Source organism: Puma concolor, chromosome A1, assembly GCF_028749965.1.
Source record: "Puma concolor isolate L17-30 chromosome A1, mPumCon1.1.hap2, whole genome shotgun sequence".
In the NCBI taxonomy this organism is placed as follows: Eukaryota; Metazoa; Chordata; class Mammalia; order Carnivora; family Felidae; genus Puma; species Puma concolor.
Genome location: NC_141667.1, coordinates 52677604 through 52700023, shown reverse-complemented (window position 1 = coordinate 52700023; position 22420 = coordinate 52677604). Strand labels below are relative to the sequence as shown.

At 36.1% G+C, this 22420-nt stretch overlaps 1 protein-coding gene across 1 annotated transcript in view; it reads left to right on the top strand.

Moving 5' to 3' along the window:
• Positions 1-22420, top strand: part of ATP10B (ATPase phospholipid transporting 10B (putative)) — a 270818-nt gene that overhangs the window by 2167 nt on the left and 246231 nt on the right. The gene's annotated exons all lie outside the window — the stretch shown is intronic.

Sequence of the window (22420 nt, the reverse complement as noted above, 5' to 3'; positions counted from 1 at the left end):
AATTATGCCTAATAACACTTACTGAATTTGTCATTTCATTGCCATTGATGACTTTTTAAAATTTGATCTGATCGTTCATTTCTTAAATTCTATTTATATGGATTTCAGTTGTATTTCTACAATGAAGAGTTCAATATCTCTCCTCCAATTGTCACCACATATTTCCCAAAGAATATATCAGGGGGGCTCCTGGGTAGCTCAGTCAGTGAAGCACCTGACTTTGACTTGGGTCATGATTTCAGGGTTCATGAGTTTAAGCCCTGCATTGGGCTCTCTGCCATCGGTATAGAACCCACTTTGGATCCTCTGTCCCCCTCTCTCTCTCCCTCCCTCCCTCTTGCCCTCCCTCCCAAACATTAAAAAATAATGTAGCAGGATAATCTCACATATGGGTAGATAAATAGGCTCTTGAGAGACTGAAGGTTGAAAACCACATGCTGAGTTTACAGTCAAACCATAGTCTCCTTATATTGAAAGATGGGCATTATCATTTTGAGGCATATGGTGCTAATAAATACAGTTGAAGGAATCTGCCATTCTCAAAGGCAGAGCCAGCCAGGAAGGGAGCTTAGCCCAGCTGCCTGGTATACAGATGGTGAAACCACAACCTGAGAGGAATGAAGTCTCAGTTACTGAGACAAAGTAATGACCAGAATCCAAGGCTCATGGCTCCCAATCCATTGTTCTCTCTTCTACCACACTGGTTCTCCTAATGGCCCTTGCCATATCAGGAGGGAATAAAAATCTCCTTCCTGTTGAGATTTCTGAGATTCATTCTATCCACTTACCTATTCTTCTAAATGCAAAATTTAGCCAGGCATTCTTAAATCCTGATTTGAACCCATTGAGCTCTGTCTTCATTGCTGATTAAATAGCACTGATTTCTCCTGTTCTAGTGACATCATTTTAAAATTTCTTTCTGAAAAATTTAAGCTTATGGAGTGTTTTCTCCTTCTTATCTTTTAGGTCCATATAAAATATGCTTCTATGAAGAGATTGATAATTAGATAGTAACAATAGCAGTGGTGTGGCTTAGAAAAGAAATAGGCATTGGAATTGAACTTGAAATTGAATCTCTGATCTACTTCTTAGTAATTGATCTCAGACAAGTTAAATTTCCACATCCTAACACTGAAAAAGGAAGTGTTTCTGTGTAATCACCTGGTACATACAATGACATGTATAGAAGGCCCTTAACAATTATTATTACTGTAACTGGAACCATATCAGAAAATGTTAACTGTAATGGCATTTTTTTTTCCTGTAGGGGAAGAATGTGTGTGTGTGTGTGTGTGTGTGTGTGTATATAGATATATATATATACATATATATACACACACACATATATATACACACACACATACATATATATATATACACACACACATACATATATATGTATTTAAGAGTGTCATGGCATTTTTTAAATGTTCTTTAATGTTAGAGGAAAGAGAGAGAGTCTCATTTTCTGTTTTTGGTATTAATGACCATCAGCTGCTGCCACCAATGCAGAGAGCCTTGCAGGTAGTTAGCAGCCTATGAATAAGCTATATTACCGATGAGAAGGTACATTTTTGAGAGAAAGAGAGCACACACATATGTGGGACGGCAGAGAAACAGAGAATAGCAGGCTCAATACTGTCAGCAAGGAGCCCGATGTGGGACTTGGTCTCATGAACTGTGAGATCATGACCTGAGCTGATACCAAGAGTCTGAGGCTTAACCAACTAAGCTACCCAGGTGCCTCAAGAAGGAGGCACCTCTCATCCAAGGTTGTTGCAGGCGGCTCTGTTGTGGTGTAGTATCAATCTTAAGTCACTAGATTGAAGAAACAACACAGGACCCCAAGAATACATTGAGTGTTTGTCTCTTCTGCTTCTTGAAATAAAAATCCCAAATCTCTGCAATCACCAGCAAGCTTAATCGTGACATGTTCACACACATGCCACCATATGTTATCGAAATCCTCCTCCTCAAGTGTGACCCAGAGCACTGGTTCTGGAAATGTGGTTCCTGGGCCAGCTGCATCAGCTTTACTTAGGAACTTGTTAGAAATGCAAATTCTTGGGCTTAACTGTAGACATGCTGAGTCATACCCTGGGGAAGATTAAAAAATCTGTTTTTAACAAACTTCCAGGTGATTCTGATGCTTACTAGAGTTAGAAAATTATAACCTGGAGAATTTGCCCATGTGCTGCAGTGTTTCATGTGACAAGGAGGTACCAGGGCAGGACTCAGAATGATCCAACATCAGACAATGATGACTTCCCATGTGGCAACTAACAGCCGAATCACATCGTGAAAGTTTTCCTGTCTTGATTCTTTGAACTTTTAAGTCTTGGTTTGACGTTTATAGGCCTCTCATACCCTAACTGTGGCTAATCTTCTTTTCCAACAAAGACAGTAGGATGCAAATCCTGTGCCTTTAGGGAGAGGCAGAGTGTAGCTAGAATTTAGTGATATTTTCATTTCTTTATTTTTACTTTTATTAATATCTTCAATTTATGGCACATTGTTTTATATTTAATTGGTGATAAAAAGGTTCTTTATTTAATGTTAATGTTCAATTTAAAGAAAAGATTAAGAAAACAATACAGTTGATGTGTGGATATGGCAAAAATCAGTGATGCACAAGTGAATGCATTCAGAGAAATGCCAGCACAGTAGAGAGAATCTAGTATGCCTCATCAACATCTTAATTCTATTTTGTGGCATTTATTGACTATACTAGTTTTCCTAGCCTCAGTTTTCTCATCTGTCAAATGAGAATGATGGTACTAACAAAATAGAAATGGTGTAAGAATTTATTTTGGGGTGGGGTGCCTGGGTGGCTCAGTTGGTTGAGCATCTGACTTCAGCTCAGGTCACAATCTCATGGTTTGTGGGTTCAAGCCCCATACTGGGCTCTGTGCTGACAGCTCAGAGCCTGGAGCCTGCTTCAGATTCTGTCTTCCTCTCTTTCTGCCCCTCCCCTACTCATGCTCACGTGCTCTCTCTCTCTCTCAAAAATCAACATTAAGAAAAAGGAATTTATGTATGGGAAATACTGGCTATAATCCTAAGAATATAGTAGGTAGTTGCTATAATTTTATTTTCTCAAGCTTTACTTGAAAGCCAGTCAGCTGTGTAGCCTCCAGGATACCATGTCCTTTGGGGCTTCCAAGACCTCATCTGTAAGCCAACAAAAGGAGACTTGATCTCAAAAGCCCCTTCTAGCTCTTAACTAATATGTATATACATGGATATTTTGTGTGTGTATATAAACATGTAAAATTGGGGGGCGCCTGGGTGGCGCAGTCGGTTAAGCGTCCGACTTCAGCCAGGTCACGATCTCGCGGTCCGTGAGTTCAAGCCCCGCGTCAGGCTCTGGGCTGATGGCTTGGAGCCTGGAGCCTGTTTCCGATTCTGTGTCTCCCTCTCTCTCTGCCCCTCCCCCGTTCATGCTCTGTCTCTCTCTGTCCCAAAAATAAATAAACGTTGAAAAAAAATTTAAAAAAAAATAAAATAAAATTGGTATTCCCTGCCTTTACGCAAACATGAAATAGGCATAAGCAGCTATATTACCCAGATAAAGACCTTGAGTGCTTGGGAATAATATTTAAAGTGAATGAGCTGTGTTAGAAAAATAAAAATCAAGTCATGAGGAATGTGTGAGCTGATGTACATTTCAGAGCTCAAAGGTAATTTCATTGTATTTTATTATCATCTATCAAACTTAAAGCAATAGTGAGACTAGAAAATAGATTGTCACAGAGGTTTCTGAGAACAGAGGTTTCCATGACTTGGTGTAAATATATTCAGAGAGACTTGTTCCTACTTAATAACTCACGTTTTTCCTCCTGAATTGCTGATGTGTTCACTTACAGCATTTGAAAGGCAGCTTGTCCTTTGCTGTCAAGTGAACTTGATAGAATAATAGAAAATTCTGAAAAATTCAATCAGATCTTGTTGCTCCTCAAGGGAATTGCTTGACTGCATATTCTGTTTAAGGAGAAAGAGTCAACAGTGTTTCTTTGGTCTTGTACAAAACGCTAACCAAGTTTAACAGCACAGGTTCTAGTTAGCAAGTGCCACATGGAGTTTTCCCTTTTCAGCATTCCAGAGGATGGTGCTGATGGAGTTTGGGGGTCCTTCGGCAGGTGAAAGAAATACTTAAGGATATACTACAACACTGAAATGTTATGAAATCAGAGGCAGTAATCATCAGCTTGTTTATTGCTTAGAGCATTCTCATCAATCAGAAGACCTAAAAACAAAACAAAAGAGTGGTGCACATAGTTTCTCTCAATCGGACTGTACAATAGCTTGCACTGTCTTTTATGTAACTGGCTATTAAAGAGTCCAGGAAGATAGATACTCTCTAATATTGGCGATTCTGATGATACACCCCAGTGGGACTATTTGACTCAATTCAGCTGTCACTTAATTGAAAATTACTATGTGAGTTTCAGGGAATGTACTTGAAGTCAGAGGGACAAAGAAAGGTTCAAGTTACTATCTCCCTATCTCTTTAAGCTCTGGTCTCCACATCTATTAACTGAGAATAAAATGTTCCTACTTCAGAAGACTGTACTGAGAATTAATGTTGGAAATAATCATAAGGGCTAATAGTCACTGAGCACTTATGACCTGCCAGGTGTCATTCCCAGAACTTGGATCATTTAGGTCTCCATAAATCTGAGCCTACGTACTGTTATTAGTTCCAAGTTATGGATGTGGGAATGGACCCCAGAGAGAACTTAACTCACCAGACATTATGTAGTCTGGCTCCAGTTGCCTCTGTAAGGCTTTAAAAACACTTGATATTGTTCCTAGCATTTCAAATGAGTTGAGCCATGTGAAATTACAGACACTTGACCATTTTTTCCCTATAAACCTAGCAATTTCAGGGGCACCTAAGTAGCTTAGTCAGTTAAATGTATGACTCTTGATTTTGGCTCACGTCATGATCTCACAGTGTGTGAGATTGAGCCCCACATCGGGCTCTGCACTGATGGTGCAGAGCCTGCTTGGGATTCTCTCTCTGCCCCTACCCACTTACTTTCTCTCTCTCTCTCAAAATATATAAATAAACCAAAAGCGTTTTTAAATAGCAACTTCATGTGGTTCTACCTTATAAACATTGAATATGGATTTATAGTAGCTGCAGCTATTACTGCTAATAATGGTAGAAATGATACTGATTTTATCTTTGAAACTCATTAATATAAGGAATGCAGGTGGCACAATACTGTAAAGACCACTGGCTTGGTAGTCAGGAACTGGGTAAAAATCTAGGTCTCAGTTTACCCATTATTTCTAAAATAATGGTGTTGATCTTCTCTAGCTCTATTATCAGTGACAGAGCTTTTAAAATTACATGTTAAAAAAAAGGATCTTTTTTTGGTTTAATTAATTTCCAATAACTAGTTCTACCATGAACGATTAGTATATAGTTCATGTCATAGCAAGGCAAGTTTACTACACATGTTTAGATAATATAGTAGGGTCAAATCATACCCATTTCTAAACACATATTAATTTCTGTATTTAACTTCTAAATCATTAATAAACAGTTCATACATTGGCACTGGTTCATGAACTATGCTTTGAGTAACATTAGAACTCTGATAAATAAATACATTCCTAAAAGAAAGTGTGTGTGTGTCCCCTTCCCTTTAAAAATATATATTCTTTGGGGGCGCCTGGGTGGCGCAGTCGGTTGAGCGTCCGACTTCAGCCAGGTCACGATCTCGCGGTCCGGGAGTTCGAGCCCCGCATCAGGCTCTGGGCTGATGGCTTGGAGCCTGGAGCCTGTTTCCGATTCTGTGTCTCCCTCTCTCTCTGCCCCTCCCCCGTTCATGCTCTGTCTCTCTCTGTCCCAAAAATAAATAAACGTTGAAAAAAAAAATTTAAAAATATATATTCTTTGGAGATTACAAATGAATATTTTAAAACATTAGGAATTTTTAAAAGAAAGGCCACAGAAGTGTGATACAAATTTTACTCAGGGAATTTGGATAAGATAGAGAAAAGAAACCCATGTGTTCCTTGGTCTATTAGTATATTTATATTTAATTTTTTTTGTTTAAAAATAGTTAACCTCCTTGCATGTTGTCATGTTTGAAGCACTAGGAAATTAGAGCTAAAGGAGATGTGTCCCTATCCTCCAGATGCTCACAGTCTAGCCAGAGATGCCAGCAAATTAGCACATAATTGTAGGATAGTAGATAATGCTCTAAAGGAAGACAAAGGAAAAAGTATTTAATTTGGCTCGGGCATCAGAAGGGGCTTCACCCCTAAGGTATAATTTTCTGTATTTTGTTGTTGAGAATATTTTTTCTTTGCTAAATTTTTTTTATTTATAACTCACACACAAGAACAGTAGACTAATCTTGAGTATAGATTGATGAATTATAACAAAATGAACACATGAGTGTATATAGTTATATATAGTTCAAGAAACCACCACATGATTAAAATTTTTTTTTGAATTTTTTAGCTTTCCAATAGGTCCTGATGTGCTCCTTCTCAATCATTCCTATCTTCCTCTTCACAAACGTAACCACCATTCTGATTTCTAATACCAAGGATTAAATCTGTTATTCAATTCTACTTATAATTACATCAAAAAGAAAATATCTAGGAATAAATTTAAACAAGGAAGTAAAAGACCTCTATAATGGAATTTATAAGACATTAATGAAAGAAATTAAAGATGACACAAATGGATATTCCATGCTCATGGATTGTAAGAATCAATATTGTTGAAATTTCTGTACTACTCAAAGCAATCTACATATTCAGTGCAATCCCTATCAACATCTCAGTGTCCTTTTTCACAATAATAGAACAAATAATCCTAGAATTGTCTGGAACCACAAGAGATCCAAATAGCCAAAGCAGTCTTGAGAAACAAAAACAAAGCTAGAGGATCATGCTTCCTGATTTCAAACTGTATTAAAAAGCTAGAGTAATTAAAATGTATTGTCCTAAAACACATAGATAGATCAGTGGGACACATTAGAGAGGCTAGAAATAAACCCATGCATATATAGTCAATTTATGAAAAAGACAAGCATACAATGAGGACAGGACAATCTCTTCAGTAAATGATGTTGGGAAAACTGGACAGCTGCATGGAAGAAAACATAGGCACATAAGTTCCTTGACATAGGTCTTGGAAATATATTTTTTTAAGCTGACACCAAAAGCAAAAGCAATACAATAAAAAATAAGGGGGGCTACATCAAACTAAAAAGCTTCTGCACAACAAAGGAAATCATTAACAAAATGAAAAGACAACCTGCTGAATGGGAGAAAATATTTGCAAATTATATATCTTATAAGGGACTAATATTTATATAACAAGCTCATACAACTCAATAGCAAAAAAAAAAAATTCTGATTTAAAAATGTGCAGAAGGTCTGAATAGACATTTTTCCAAAGAAGAGACATACAGATGAACAACAGTACATGAAAAGATACTCCACATCCTTAATCATCAGGAAAATGCAAATCACAGCCAGGGTGAGATAATACTTCACACCTGTTAGAGTGGCTTTTATCAAAAATACAAATTACAAGTTTTGACAAGGATATGGAGAAAAGGGAACCCCCATGCAATTGATAGAAAAGTAAATGGAAAACAGTATGGAGGGTCCTCAAAATATTTAAAAAAAAAAACTACCACATGATCTAGCAATTCCACTTCTGAGTTTTTATCCAAAGAAATAAAATGCTACCTTGACTTTTCAAGTACCTCTATGGTTCTTGCAACATAATTTACAATAGAGAAAATAAGGGAAAAAATGTAAGCATCCATTGATGGATGAATAGGTAAAGAAATTGTGTATATATACAATGAGATATCATTTAGCCATTAAAAAATGAAATCTTGCCATTAACAACATGGGTAGACCTTGTAGGCATTACGCTAAGTGAAATAAGTCAGAGAAAGAGGTGCCATATGATCTCTCTTATATGTAAAATTTAAACAAAACAAAAATAAGCTCCTAGATACAGATAACAGACTGATGGTTAGGGGGCAGGGGTGAGGGGGGACATAGTGAAAAATAAAAATAAAAGTTGTATATTAAAGTAGAAATCCAAATTATATTTGTAATATGGTAAATTAAAACTGTGTTTATGAGCTATTCATGGGGAAAGGCTAGAAAACTACCCATGTATTAATAGGAGTTTTTCCTGGGTTGTAAAACATTGATGCTATTATTCTACTTTGAAGTATTTTCCATATCTGCTATAATGAGCATGTATTACCCTCATAATGGGGAAAAACCAACAACTAGTAAAGTTTATTTTAAAAGAGTAGGCCTGGGTTGGGCTGTCAGAGACCTGCAATGATCTTTGGGGCTACCCTCTCTGAAAGGACAGTCCATCATTTTTCAGTCTCCATAATGACATTTACTGAGTATTGTTTTTGGGCAGAGGTTTAGATGAGGGGCAGTGGTTCTGATGGGGTGCTAGAAGGATGCAAAGACAACCTCATAAACATGGAAGGCAAAGAGACAATGCAGAACAAATAATGTAGACATGGGGTCAAAGCCCGTATCTGCTATTTACCCCCTAATGTGAACTAGGACAATCCTTTGTCTCTTGGCTTACAGCTCTTCCTTGTTAGAATGAGGAATGTGGACTACATGATCACTGAGGATTCTTCCAGTTCTAAAACTATGCTGAGATCCGTTTTTTTCCCCAAGTTTAGAAAGGGAGACCTAACCATAGGATATAAATAGCAAAATTAGGGGCCTGGATGCTGGGTTTTTGAGTCAATAATGTTGCTAACATCTTGTTCTTAGTTTTTTCTCCTTAGAGTTGGAAAAAAAAAATACATGCCTGTATCTTTGCAATAATCATATGCAAATGGAATCACATAGATTCCCTTGTGTCTGTTTTTGTTCAAAGTGATTTCAAAAATCATGGCTCCTTAACTGTGTGCCAAAGTATCACACAGCACTGCAGGATATTTTTAAATTTTAGAGAAATAGTAATATTCAACATCTGTCAGAAACTGGACAGATAGCTTATGGTAGTTCACAGTTTCAACATTAGATTGCACCATGTTTCTTTTTGTGGGTCATAGTTTTTTGCAGAATTTAAGGGCAGTTGTGATGAAAGGTAAATACATGCAAAAAATCAATATGGAACAAAAAATGAGGGTGGCAGTACCCAATCTGACTCTAAAATTTCAGAAACTGTGCAGAGCCTAGAAGGCACGCACATCCCATTAGTAGGTTATTGTGGTTATTTAAGAATGAAATAAAAACATTAGTTTTTTTTCCTTCCAATTGTTGTGTACTTTTTAAACATAGCCTCTAAGTTGTTATGATATGAATATTAAGTTGCTGGGAGCTAACTACTTAATAATCAGAACTGTTAGGTATTTGTTTTGGTGTAACAATACTATGAAAAATTCCTGAGACACTAAGGAACTTGAAAAAATTGCTGTATGAAATCCATTTCTATTATTGGTTTCCCAGTATATATAAAAGTAATGTATACTTTACATAGTCTATATAGTGTGCAATAGCATTAAGTCTAAAAAAAATAAATCCCTAAATTTAAAAATATTTGATTGCTAAAAAATGCAAACCATCATCTGAGCTTTCAGCAGCTAGTCCATAATCTTTTTGCTGGCGAAGGATCCTGCCTCAGTGTTGATGGTTGCTGTCTGATCAGGGTCTTAGTTGCTAAAGTTTGTGATGGTGTGGCATTTTCTTAAAATAAGACAATGAAGTTGGACACATTGATTGACTCTACCTTTCATGAACAATTTCTCTGTAGAATGTATTTCTCTTTGATAGCATTTTACCCACAGTAGAACTTCTTTCAAAATTGGAATCAATCTTTTCAAAACCTGCTGCTGTTCTATCATGTAAGTTTATGTAAATATTCTAAATTATTTGTTGTCATTTCAACAGTCTCCACATCTTCACCATGGATAGATTCCATTTCAAAAGACCGCTTTCTTTTCTCGTTTGTAAGAAGCAACCCCTCATCCATTCATGGTTTATCATGAGATTACAGCAATTCAGTCACATCTTCAGGCTCCACTTCTAGTTCTCTTGTTATTTCCACTACATCTGCAGTTATTTCCTCCCCTGAAGTCTTGAACCCCTCAAAGTCATCCATGCAGATTGGAATCAACTTCTTCCAAACTCCTGTTCATGTTGATATTTTGATCTCTTTCCATGTATCATGAATGTTCTTAATGGCACCTAAAATGGTGAATGCTTTCAACGTTTTATTTTATTTTATTTTTGGGACAGAGAGAGACAGAGCATGAACGGGGGAGGGGCAGAGAGAGAGGGAGACACAGAATCGGAAACAGGCTCCAGGCTCTGAGCCATCAGCCCAGAGCCTGATGCGGGGCTCGAACTCACAGACCGCGAGATCGTGACCTGGCTGAAGTCGGACGCTTAACCGACTGTGCCACCCAGGCGCCCCGGTGAATGCTTTCCAGAAGGTTTTCAATTTACCATGACCAGATCCATCAGAGGAATTATATATAATAATATAGCTGTCTGGCAGCTACAGACTTTATGAAAAGTATTTCTCAAGTACTAAGACCTGAAAGTCAATATTACTACTGATCTGTGGCCTGCAGAATGGATGTTGTGTTAGCAGGCATGAAAACAACATTCATCTTTTTGTACATCTCCAACATAGCTCTTGGGTGACCAGGTACATTTTGAGTGAGCAGTAATATTTTGAAAGGAATCTTTTTTTTCTGAGCAATAAGTCTCAACGGTAGGCTTAAAAAATTAAGTAAACCATGTTGTAAACAGATGAGCTGTCATCCAGGCTTTGTTGTTCCATTTATAGAGGATGGGCAAAGTAGATCTAGCATAATTCTTAAGGGACCTGGAATTTTCAGAATGGTAAGTGAGCATTGGATTCAACTTAGTCACCAGCTACATTAGTCCCTAAGAAGAGAATCAATCTGTCCTTTGAAACTTAAAGCCATGCATTGATTGACTTCTCTTTTCTAGCTCTGAAATCCTAAATGGCATCTTCTTCCAACAGATGGCTGTTTTGTCTACACTGAAAATCTGTTGTTTAATGTAGCCACCTACATTAATCATCTTAGCCAGTTCTACTAGATAGCTTGCTTCAGCCTCTACATCAGCACTTGCTGCTTCACCTTGACTTTTATGTTATGAAGATAGCTTCTTTCCTTAAACATCATGAACCAACCTCTGCTAGCTTCAGACTTCTGCAGCTTCCTCAACTCTTGCAACATTCATATATTGAAGAGAGTTAGGGCCTTGCTCTGGATTAGGCTTTGACTTAAGAGAATTTTGTGGCTGATTTGATCTTCTACCCAGACCACTAAAATTTTATCCATAGCAGCAATAAAGCTATTGTGCTTTATTTCTTTAATCATTCATGTGTTCACAGAAGTAACACTTTTAATTCTCTCCAAGAACTTTTCCTTTGCAGTCACAACTTGGTTACCTGTTTGGTGCAAGAGGTCTCTTTTAGGCTTATCTCAGTTTACAACATGCCTTCCTCCCTGAGCTTAATCATTGCTAGCTTTTGATTTAAAGTGAGAGACTTGTGACTTCCTTTCATTTGAACACTTAGAGGCCACTGTGGCCTACTTAATTGGCCTAATTTCAATATTGCTGTGTCTCAGGCCCAAGTGAGGCCCAAGGAGAGGGAGAGAGATGGAGGGGCTGTTCCTCAGCGGAGCAGTCGGAACACATACATTTATTTATCAAGTTCACTGTTTACATGAGAATGCTCCGTGGAGCCCTAAAGCTATTATAATGGTAACATCAAATATCATTGACCATGGATCACTGCAACAAATATAAAAATTATGAAAAAAAACATGAAAAAAAACACAACATGAGCAAATTCTGTTGGAAAAACGGCATCAATAAACTTTGCTCTACCCAGGGTTCTCACAAACCTTGAATTTATTAAATCAAACAACAAAAAGTATCCCAAAAAGAAGTAGGTAGGGCATGCAATCAAGAGAAGCACAGTAAAACAACATACCCTTGAATGTTGTGAAAGCAATCCTCCCACCTAACTGATTAACACATTAATGACCATGTGTGCATGCCATACACACACACACACACACACACACACACACACACACACATTTAGGTGAGGACATTTAAGTTCTACTCTTGGTAAATTTCATTTATACAATACAACGTTATGTGCGTTGTAGTCACCAAGTTATACATTAGAATATCAGATTAATATTTACCCAATAGTTAAAAGTTTATATTCTTCACTAAAACTCTCTTTATATTCCCCAAATTTTAGACCCTGGCAACCACTTTTCTACTATCTGTTTCTATGAATTTGACTTTTTTTTCTTTTTTAGATTTCACATATAAGTGATACCATGCAGTATTGATATTTCTCTGCCTGGATTATTTCAGTTAGCATAATGCCCTCAAGTTCTGTCCATGTTGCCACAAATAGGAAGATTCCTTTTTTACCATTACTGATGGTAATATTCCATTGTTTATATACCATATCTTTATTCATCTGTTGATGGATACTTAGGTTGTTTCCGTAACTTGGCAATTGTGAGTAATGCTGAAATGAACATAAGAATACAGATACCTCTTTAATAGCCTGTTTTTATTTCCCTTGAATATATACACAGAAGTGGGATTGCTGGATCATCTGGTAGTTCTATTTTTAATTATTTGAGGAACATCTATACTGTTTTCCATAATGGTTGCACCAATTTACTTTTCTACCAACAGTGCGCAAGGTTTCATTTTCTCCACATCCTCACCAATACTTGTTATCTCTCGTCTTTTGATAATACTCATTTTAATAGGTGTGAGGTGATATCTTACTATGATTTTAATTTGGATTTCTCTGATAATTACTAAAGTTGAACCCCTTTTCATGAACCTGTTGATCATTTGTATGTCTTCTTTGGATAAATGTTTATTCAGATCCTCTGCATATTTCAAAATCAGATTGTTTGGTTTTTGTTTGCTTTTGTTTTTTGCTATTGAGTTGCATAAGATCTTTATATGTTTAATGTCTAACCCCTATTGAGATATATGATTTACAAATATTTTCTCCCTTTCCATAGGTTGCCTTTCATTTTGTAGGTGGCTTCTTTTGCTGTGCAGAGTTTTTTTTAGTTTGATGTAGTTCCATTTGTTTTTTTTTTTCTTCTGTTTCCTTTGCTTATGTGTCAAATCCAAAAATTATTGCCAAGACCGATGTCAAGGAGCTTAACGCCTATATTTTCCTCTAGGAGTTTTATGGTTTCAGGTCTCTGGTTCAAGTCTAATCCATTTTGAGTTAATTTTTACATATGTTGTAAGACAGAGATTCGCTTCCATTCTTTTCCATGCAGCTGTCCAGTTTTCCTAGAAGCAATTTTTGAAGGTAAATTGTACCTTGTTATAAATTAATTGATCATACATGAATAGGTTTGTGCCTGGGCTTTCTATTCAGTTCCATTAATGTATGTGCTTGTTTTTATGTTAATACCATACTGATTTAATTATGAAAGCTTTTGGGGAGCCTGGGTGGCTCAGTCGGTTAAGCATTCGACTTCGGCTCAGGTCATGATCTCACGGTCCGTGAGTTCAAGCCCCGCGTCGGGCTCTGTGCTGAGAGCTCAGAGCCTGGAGCCTGCTTCAGATTCTGTGTCTCCCTCTCTCTCTGACCCTCCCCTGTTCATGCTCTGTTTCACTCTGTCTCAAAAATAAATAAAACATTAAAAAAATTTTTTTTAATTATGAAAGCTTTGTAATTTGCTTTGAAATCAGGAAGTGTGTTGTCCCCAGCTTTGTTATTCTTGTTTAAGATTATTTTAGCTTCTTTGGGGCCTATTCTGATTCCATTAAAATTTTAAGAATTTGCCCTATTTCTGTGAAGAAAGCCACTGGAATTTTGATAGAGAGTGCATTGAATCTATAGAGAGTTTTAGATTATCTATAGATAATCTATAGCTATGGATGTGCCAACAATATTAATTCTTCCAGTCCATGAATGGAGGATATTTTTTCATTTATTTGTTTCTCCTTCAATTTCTTTCATCAGTGTCTTACAGGTTTCAGTGTATAGATCTTTCACTTCCTTGGTTAAATTCATTCCTAAGTATTTTGCAATTTGATGCAATTGTAATGGGATTGTTTCCTTATTTTCTCTTTTTAATAGTTCATTGTTAGTGTGTATAATCACAACTGCCTTTTATAAATTGTGTCATCCTGTAACTTTACTGAATTTGTTTATAGTTCTAACAGTTTTTTAGTGGATTCTATGGGGTTTTCTACATATAAAATCAGGTCATCAGCAAATAGAATTTTACTTCTTTCCAATTTGGATGACTTTTGTTTCTTTTTCTCACCTAATTGTTCTGGCTATAATGTCTGGTACAAGTTGAATAAAAGTGGTGGTAGTGGTGTCTTGCTTCTGACTGTAGAGGAAAAGCTGAAAGCTTTTAGAGTATTCACTTTTTCACTCTTGTCAGCTTATTATGTAAAGCCTTGGTTAAGAATTATTATCATAAATGGATGTGGAATTTGTCAATCCTTCTTCTGCATCTAATGAAATGATCATGTGGTTTTTACCCTTTATTTTTTCATGTGGTGTATCACATTGACTGATTTTTGTCGATGTTAAGCCATCTTTGCATCCCTGGAATAAATCCCACTTAATCACAGTGTTAGGATCCTTTTCATGTGCTGTCAAATTTACTTTGCTAGTATTTTTTGAGAATATTTGCATTTATGTTCATCAAGGATATTGCCCCCTGTAATTTCATTTTCTTGTAGTGTCCTTGCCCGGTTTGGGGTCAGAGTAATGTTGACATTGTAAAATGAATTTGAAAGAGTTCCCTTTTCTTCTAAGTTTTGGGAGAGTTTGAGAAGGAGTACTATTCTTTAAATGTTTGGAAGGTTTCACCAAAAAAAAAGCCATCTGGTCCTTGACTTTCATTTGTTGGTAGTTTTCTTGGGTGTTTGTTTGTTTGTTTTTGATTAGTGATTTAATCTCCTCACTCTTAAACAATCGATTCAGATTTTCCATTTCTTCAGGATTCAGCCTTGGTAGGAATTTATTTCTTCTAGGTTGTCCAATTTGTTGGTGTATAATTTTTCATGGTAGTCTCTTATAATCATTTACATTTGTGTGACCTCAGTTGTAATGTCTCCTATGTCATTAGTTTTTTGAGTCCTCAATCTTTTTTTTTTTTTTTTTTTGGTAAGAGAAAAGGTTTAATTTTTGTTTATCTTTTCAAAAAATCAGCTTTTACTGTCATGTAGTGATTGTTTTGCCTTTTGTAGTCTTTGGCCAAAAGTATATTTTGCCTGATATAAGTACACATACTTGTGATTTCTTTTTGTTTCCATTACATTGAATATTTTTTTTCTGTTTCTTCACTTTAACTCTGTGTGTATCCTTAAAACAGAGGTGAGTCTCTCATAGGCACATATAGATGGGTCTTGATTTTTTTTTTTTTAATCAATTCAACCACCATGTCTTTTGATTGGAGAATTTAGTCCATTTACTTTTAAAGTAATAAGTATGGACTTACTGTTAACATTTTGTTAACTGCTTTCTGGCATTTTTGTAATTCTTCATTCTTTTATACTCTCCTTCAATACTTGATAATTTTCTGTAATAACATACTTAGATTCCTTTTTCTTCTTTCTCTTTTATCTACTATAGATTTTTGCTTTGATTACCATGAGGCTGACATAAAACATCTTCTATGTATAACAGTCTATTTTAAGCTGATAACAACTTAACTTCAAGTGTAGAATAAAGCTTTACAATTATACTCTCCTCCGTACATTTTGATGTCACTATCTACATCTTTTTATCTTGTGTGTTCATTGACAATTTATTCTAGTTATAGTTGTTTTAATAATTGTTTTCATTTAACCTTCCTACTAAAATTATAAGTGATTTACCCACCACCATTACAACATTGGAGTATTCTGAATTTTACTATATATTTACCTTTACCAATGAAATGTATACTTTTATATATTTTCCTGTTACTAGTTACCATCCTTTTATTCCAGCTTAAAAAAGTTCATTTAAAAATTTTGTAAGGGCATTCTAGTGGTAATGAACTCCTTCAGCTTTTGCTTTTCTGGAAAATTCTTTATCTCTCCTTCCCCATTATGGGGAAAACTTCCAGGGACAGTATGTTTGGCTGGCAATTTTTTTTCCTTTCAGCAGTTTGAATATATCATGCCACTCCCTTCTGGCCTGCAAAGTTTCTGCTGAAAAATCTGCTGACAGTCTTATGAGGGTTCTCTTGCATGTAAGAATTACTTTTTTTAATCTTGTTGTCTTTAACTTGGCAATTTAATTATAATGTGTCTCATTGTGGGTCTCCTTAGATTCATTTCATTTGGAATTCCGTGGACTTCTCAGATTTGGATGTCTGTTTCTTTACCCAATTTAGGGAAGTTTTCAGCCACTATTTATTTGCATAAGTTTCTGCCTCCCCGCTCTTTTCCTTCTGGGACCCCCTATAATGTCTACATTAGTTGCTTGATGATTTCCCATAAGTCCCTTTGTTATCTGCCTTCTTTATTCATTTTTCTTTTTGCTGCTCTGATTGGATAAAGTACACTGCTCTGTTCAGTTAGCCAATTCTATTCTGCTATTGAAACTTTCTCTTGCATTTTTCAGTTAAGTTGTTGTATTATTCAGCTCTGTGATTTCTGTTTGACACTCTTAGATTTTATATTTCTTTGTTGAAATTCTCATTTTTTTTAATGCATTGTTTCTTGACCTCAGCATTTTTATGACCATTATTTTGAACTCTTTATCAGGTAAATCACTTATCTCAATTTTATTAAAATCTGTTTCTGGAGTTTTATCTTGTTTTTGTTTGTTTGTTTGGAACATATGCCTCTGTTTCTTCAGTTTTCTTGACTGTGTTTGTTTCTGCACATTAGATAAAGCAACCACCTCTCCCAGTCTTGACAAAGCAGCATCCTATAGCAGATAATCAGCATTCAGCCCCGCCAGTGTTTCTGGTTGTCTCTCAAATCTTTGTGGTTGTTCATGCCACCTTGTTTGTTCTTTGTGGCTCCCAGTAGTTGAGCGTGTGCCAAGACCTATCTGTGCCCCAAAGGGAGAATTACAATCTGCATTGAGATGCAGGATGATTGAAAGCCAGACCCTCATGCAGCAGTATGTGTGAAAAAATATGTATTTAGAGCCCTTTTGAGGAGGAACTGGGATATAGGCTTTTTTGCCTGCTCGCTCTGTGTTGGTTCTGAGCATATACCCATCAGGGCTGCTCCTGAACCTGTTAATAACTGCTTCTTTATTTTCTAAAATTCTGTAGGTTTTGCTAATGCAAGCCCCTTTGGTTATTAGAGCCAGATGATCCTAAGTTCGTCCCTTGGGTAGCACCACAAAATCTGGGGCACCAGATGAATGTACATGCTCCATCCAGGGTGTTACTGGTAACTGGAAAATGTCAGTAAGGGTATCGTTGAACTTTCTTGTCATTGATAGAAGATAACAGTCAGCTCCTAGATGTATGTTGAATTAGAAGCCTGATGTTCAGAAAGCATCTTTTAAAGTATACAAATAAGGCTTTTTCAGGGTAAGTCTGAGACATAGGTGATTCTGACTTTACTCTCTGCCCTGAGTCCTGGGAGGATAGCCTGGTAAGCATGGTTTCCTTGTTTGCTATAGTCTTGTGGAACTCGTGAATGCAGGCCCCATTAGCTATCAGAGCCAGACAATCTAGGAGTATATACGTTGGGTAACAGCCACAATAGCTGGGGCACCAGATGTGTGTAGAAGCTCATTCTAGGAAGATACTGGAAAATTGGAGTGGGCTGAAGTGAGGAGGTGAAGGTGGCATCTGCTAGCTGCCGCAGTCTCCAAGGGGGATCATAATCAACCCTTAAATGCATGTTAAATTAGAAGCCTGACCCTTAGGGTGCCTGGGTATCTGACTCTTGATTTTGGCTCAGGTCATGATCTCATGGTTCATGGGATCAAGCCCCACATGAGGCTCCACACTGTCAGCATCGATCCTGCTTGGGATTCTCTCTCTGCCTCACTCTCTGCCCCTCCCCTGCTTGTTCATTCCCCTGCCCCCCTCTCAAAATAAATAAAATGTTAAAAAAATAGAAGGCTGACCTCCAAGCAGCAGCATAAAAGTATGCAAATAGGTCTCTTCCAAGGAGAGACTGAGAGATGAGAGTTTTTTCCTGTTCCCTGTCTACTGAGCCTTGGCAGATAGCTCCACTGAGTCTACACAAGCCCCTTATGAACTATTTGTTTGCTATAGTCTTTTGTGTCTTGTGGACACTAGCCCTTTAGCTTTCAGAGCTAGGTGTTGTGGGGGCCCATCCCAAGTGGGATTCTTAAAAGTTGGGGCACTAAATATGGTGTTCAAACCTTTTGCTCCTCAGGGAGAGGTTGGGACTTTCCTCTCAATTATATAGTACCATGCCAGAGATCAGGTTTATGTCAAGCCTGTGTTTGTCCTTCCCAGCCATTTTGATATGGGTGAAATAGCTATTTTTTCTTCTTTACCTTGATGTATAGGAGCTGCTCAGCTACTTTATAGATTGTTTCCACAGGGAATTGCTCCATAAGTAGCTGTAGATTCAGTAGTTTATGGAAAGAGAAGAGTTCACAAGGTTTCTATGTGACAAACTTGGACCAGGCTTCTAATAATAGTGCTTTCTTTCTTTCTCTCATTTCATATAAGGTGTCTATCTGGTTTGAATATCAAGGCAGTGCTAGCCATATAAAGTAAATTAGGAATTGTTTCCTATTTTTCTACATTTTGGAACACTTTGAATAAAATCAGTGCTATTTATTCCTTAAATTTTAGAAGAAATCAGCAGTAAAGCTACATGGTCCTCAAATTTTCTTGTGGGACTGTTTTAAATAATGAATTCAATTGTTTAATAGATATAGGGCTATTCACATTTTCTTCTGTTTCTTATATCAATTATAGGTTTTATTTTATAGGAGTGTGTCCACATCATCTAAATTTTTAATTTTATTGATATAAAGTTGCTCATAATATCTTTGAATAGTATTTTCTTGTCAGATGCATCTTTAATAATATTCCTTTAATTCTCTTCATGTTATTGGTTATTTGTGTCTTCTCTTTTTCTTGATGAGTCTTTCCAGGGGGTTATTGCTTTTTGTAGTTTTTTCTTAGTTGTACCTTTTGAATTTTTAAAATTCTGTAAATTTTTTAAGTTTATTAACTTTGTTCCATTTACATTTTTTGAGTTACATTGCTTTTCTCCCCTTTATCTCTTTGTGAAAGATATTTAGATAGTTGTTTTTAGCTTTTTTTCCTAATATATTCATCTGTGTTCATAATTTCCCTCTAAGCATGGATTTAGCTACATCTACAAATTTTGATATGCTATATTCATTATTCAGTTCAGAATGTTTTCTAAACCTCCATTATGATTTCTTCTTTGTCCCATCGGCTATTTATCAGTTTATTGCTTAGTTTTCAGCTTGGGAGAAAGTATTTTATAGTCATATTTCTGTTACTTCTTTCTAGCGTATATCCATTGAGGTCTGAGAACATCCTCTCTCTGATATTTATCCTTTTAAATTTGTTGAGACTTGCTTCACAGCCAGCATGGGGTTCATTTTGGTAAAATGTTTTGCATGCACTTGAAATTCTATATTGGACTCAGAGTATATGATCAAATACTCTGTTCATAAATTCATTAGAATAGTTCTGTTCCCTTTTAGTGTGATTATATTATTTATTATAAATGTAGTTCATTTGTTTATAATTTGCTTTCAGTTTTAACTTTTCCTATTTTTGAGTATACTCAGAAAAGTATCACTCCCTCCTGCATTTCTTCTGTTCCCTTTCCCCTACACCATGTAGGTAACCAACATTATTGTTTCCTGATTTATTCTTTTTGTGTGTTTTTTAAGATAAGTAGGTATACATATGTTCTCTTATTTCCTCATTTCTTTTATACAGTATTGCCTTTAAGCTCTTTTGCAACTTCCCTTTTTCACTTAACAATACCTCCCAAATATCACATCAGTTCATAGATATTTTTCTCATTCTTTGTTTACAGCTGTATAATAGTCCATTGAATATAAGGGTCATAATCTAATTAATCTCCTATAAGTACAGGGCATTTAAATAGTTTCCTAAAAATAATACTGAAAGTAGTAGCACTTTGTGTATATATTTTTTTTGTACTGTTGGTAGTGTATCTTCGGGGTACATTCCTATAAACGATACTGCAGAGTTGAAGGATAGATTTTTTATTAACTGGTACCAAATTCCCCTCCATAGGATTTGCATTTCTACCTTTTTTTCATTTCTATTAGAAATGTATGAGAGTACTTGATTTTCCACAGCCATGGGAACAAAAAGTATTCTTAAGTTTTTGAATTTTTGCCAATCTGATGAATGAGATATAGTATCTCAATAAATTTTTAATTGCATTTGTCTTAATATAAATTAAGTTGAATATCTTAAGTTCAAGGCTCATGTTTATATCTTCTTCTAAATTAAATCTTCATGTCTTCATCCTGTTTTTCCGGAGTATTTATAATATTTTAAATTTTTTTTTAATGTTTGTTTATTTTTGAGACAGAGAGAGACAGAGTGCAAGCAGGGGAAGGCAGAGAGAGAGGGAGACACAGAATCTGAAGCAGGCTTCAGGCTCTGAGCTGTCTCAGAGGCCCACGTGGAGCTTGAACTCACAAACAGTGAGATCATGACCTGAGCCAAAGTCAGACACTTAAACGAATGAGCCACCCAGGTGCCCCTATAATTTTCTTTTTTTTTAACTGAAATATAGTTGACATAAATTATTAAATTACTTCAATTATGGGAGATAGTGATTTAACATTTATGTATACATTACAAAATCATTACCATAGTAAGTCTAGTTACCATTAGCCACCATATATAGTTATTACAATATTATTAACTGTATTCCCTATGCTGTACTTTACATCTCTGTGACTTAACTCATTTTATAACTAGAAGTTTGTATCTTTTAATCCCCTTCACCCAGTTCACCCTTCCCCTGCAGCTTCATCCTCTCTGGCAACCTCCAGTTTCCTCTCTGTATTTGTGAATCTGTTTCTATTTTGCTTTGTTTGTTCATTATTTTGTTTATTGGATTCCACATATAAATGAGATCACATGGTATTTTTCTTTCTCTGGCTTACTTTGCTTAGCGTAATACCCTCTAGGTCCATCCATTTCAATAAAAAGATTTCAGTCTTTTTTATGGCTGAGTAATAGTCTCTTGTATATGTATATACAACGTCTTTATCCATTCATCTATTGATAAAAACTGAGTTTGCCTTCAGATCTTAGCTTTGGTAAATAATGGTGCAATAAACATAGGATGCATATGTGTTTTCAAATTAGTGTTTTAATTTTCCTTGGGTAAATACCCAGTGGTGGAATTATTGAATCATATGGTATTTCTTTTTTGAGGAAATGTCATACTGTTTTCCACAGAGGCTGCATCAATATACATTCCAACCAAAAATCCATGAGAATTTCTTTTTCTCCACATCCTAAGCAAGAATTGTTATTTCTTATCTTCTTGATACAAGCCATTCTGGCCGATGAAAAGTAGTAATTCACTGTAATTTTGATTTGCATTTCCCCAATTATTAGTGATGCTTAGTAGCTTTTTATTTACCTGCTGGCCATCTGTGTGTTTTCTTTGGAAAAATGTCTACCAAGGTCCTCCACACATTTAATAATCAACTTTTTATTATTTATTTATTTTTTAAATTTTTTTAGTGTTTATTTTTGAGAGACAGACAGAGACAGACAGAGCACAACAGGTGGAGGGGCAGAGAGAGAAGGAGTCACAGAGTCTGAAGCAGGCTCCAGGCTCTGAGCTGTCAACACAGAGCCTAACGTGGGGCTTGAACTCAGGGAGTGTAAGATCATGACCTGAGCTGAAGTCAGATGCTTAACCGACTGAGTCACCCAGGCACCCCAATAATCAATTTTTTAGAGGGGGGAGTTGAGTTATAGGAGTTCTTTATATATTGTAGATATTAACCCCTCATAAGATATATAATTTTCAAATACCTTCTCCCATTCAATAGCTTGCTTTTTTGTTTTGTTGACAGTTTCCTTCACTGTGCAAAAGCTTTTTAATTTGATGTGGTCCAATAGTTTGTCTGCTTTTGTTCCCCTTGCCTTATGAGACCTATCTAGAAAAATGTTGCTATAGCCAATGTCAAAGAAATTACTGCCTATGTTCTCTTCTAAGAGTTTTACAATTTCAGGTCTCAAATTTAGATCATTCATTTTGTGTTTATTCTAGCATTTGGTATTGGAAAGTGGTCTAGTCTTATTCTTTTGCCATATAATTGTCCAGTTCTCCCAGCACCATTTATTGAAGAGACTGTCCTTTCCTCATTGCATATTCTTGCCTCCTTTGTCATAGATTAATT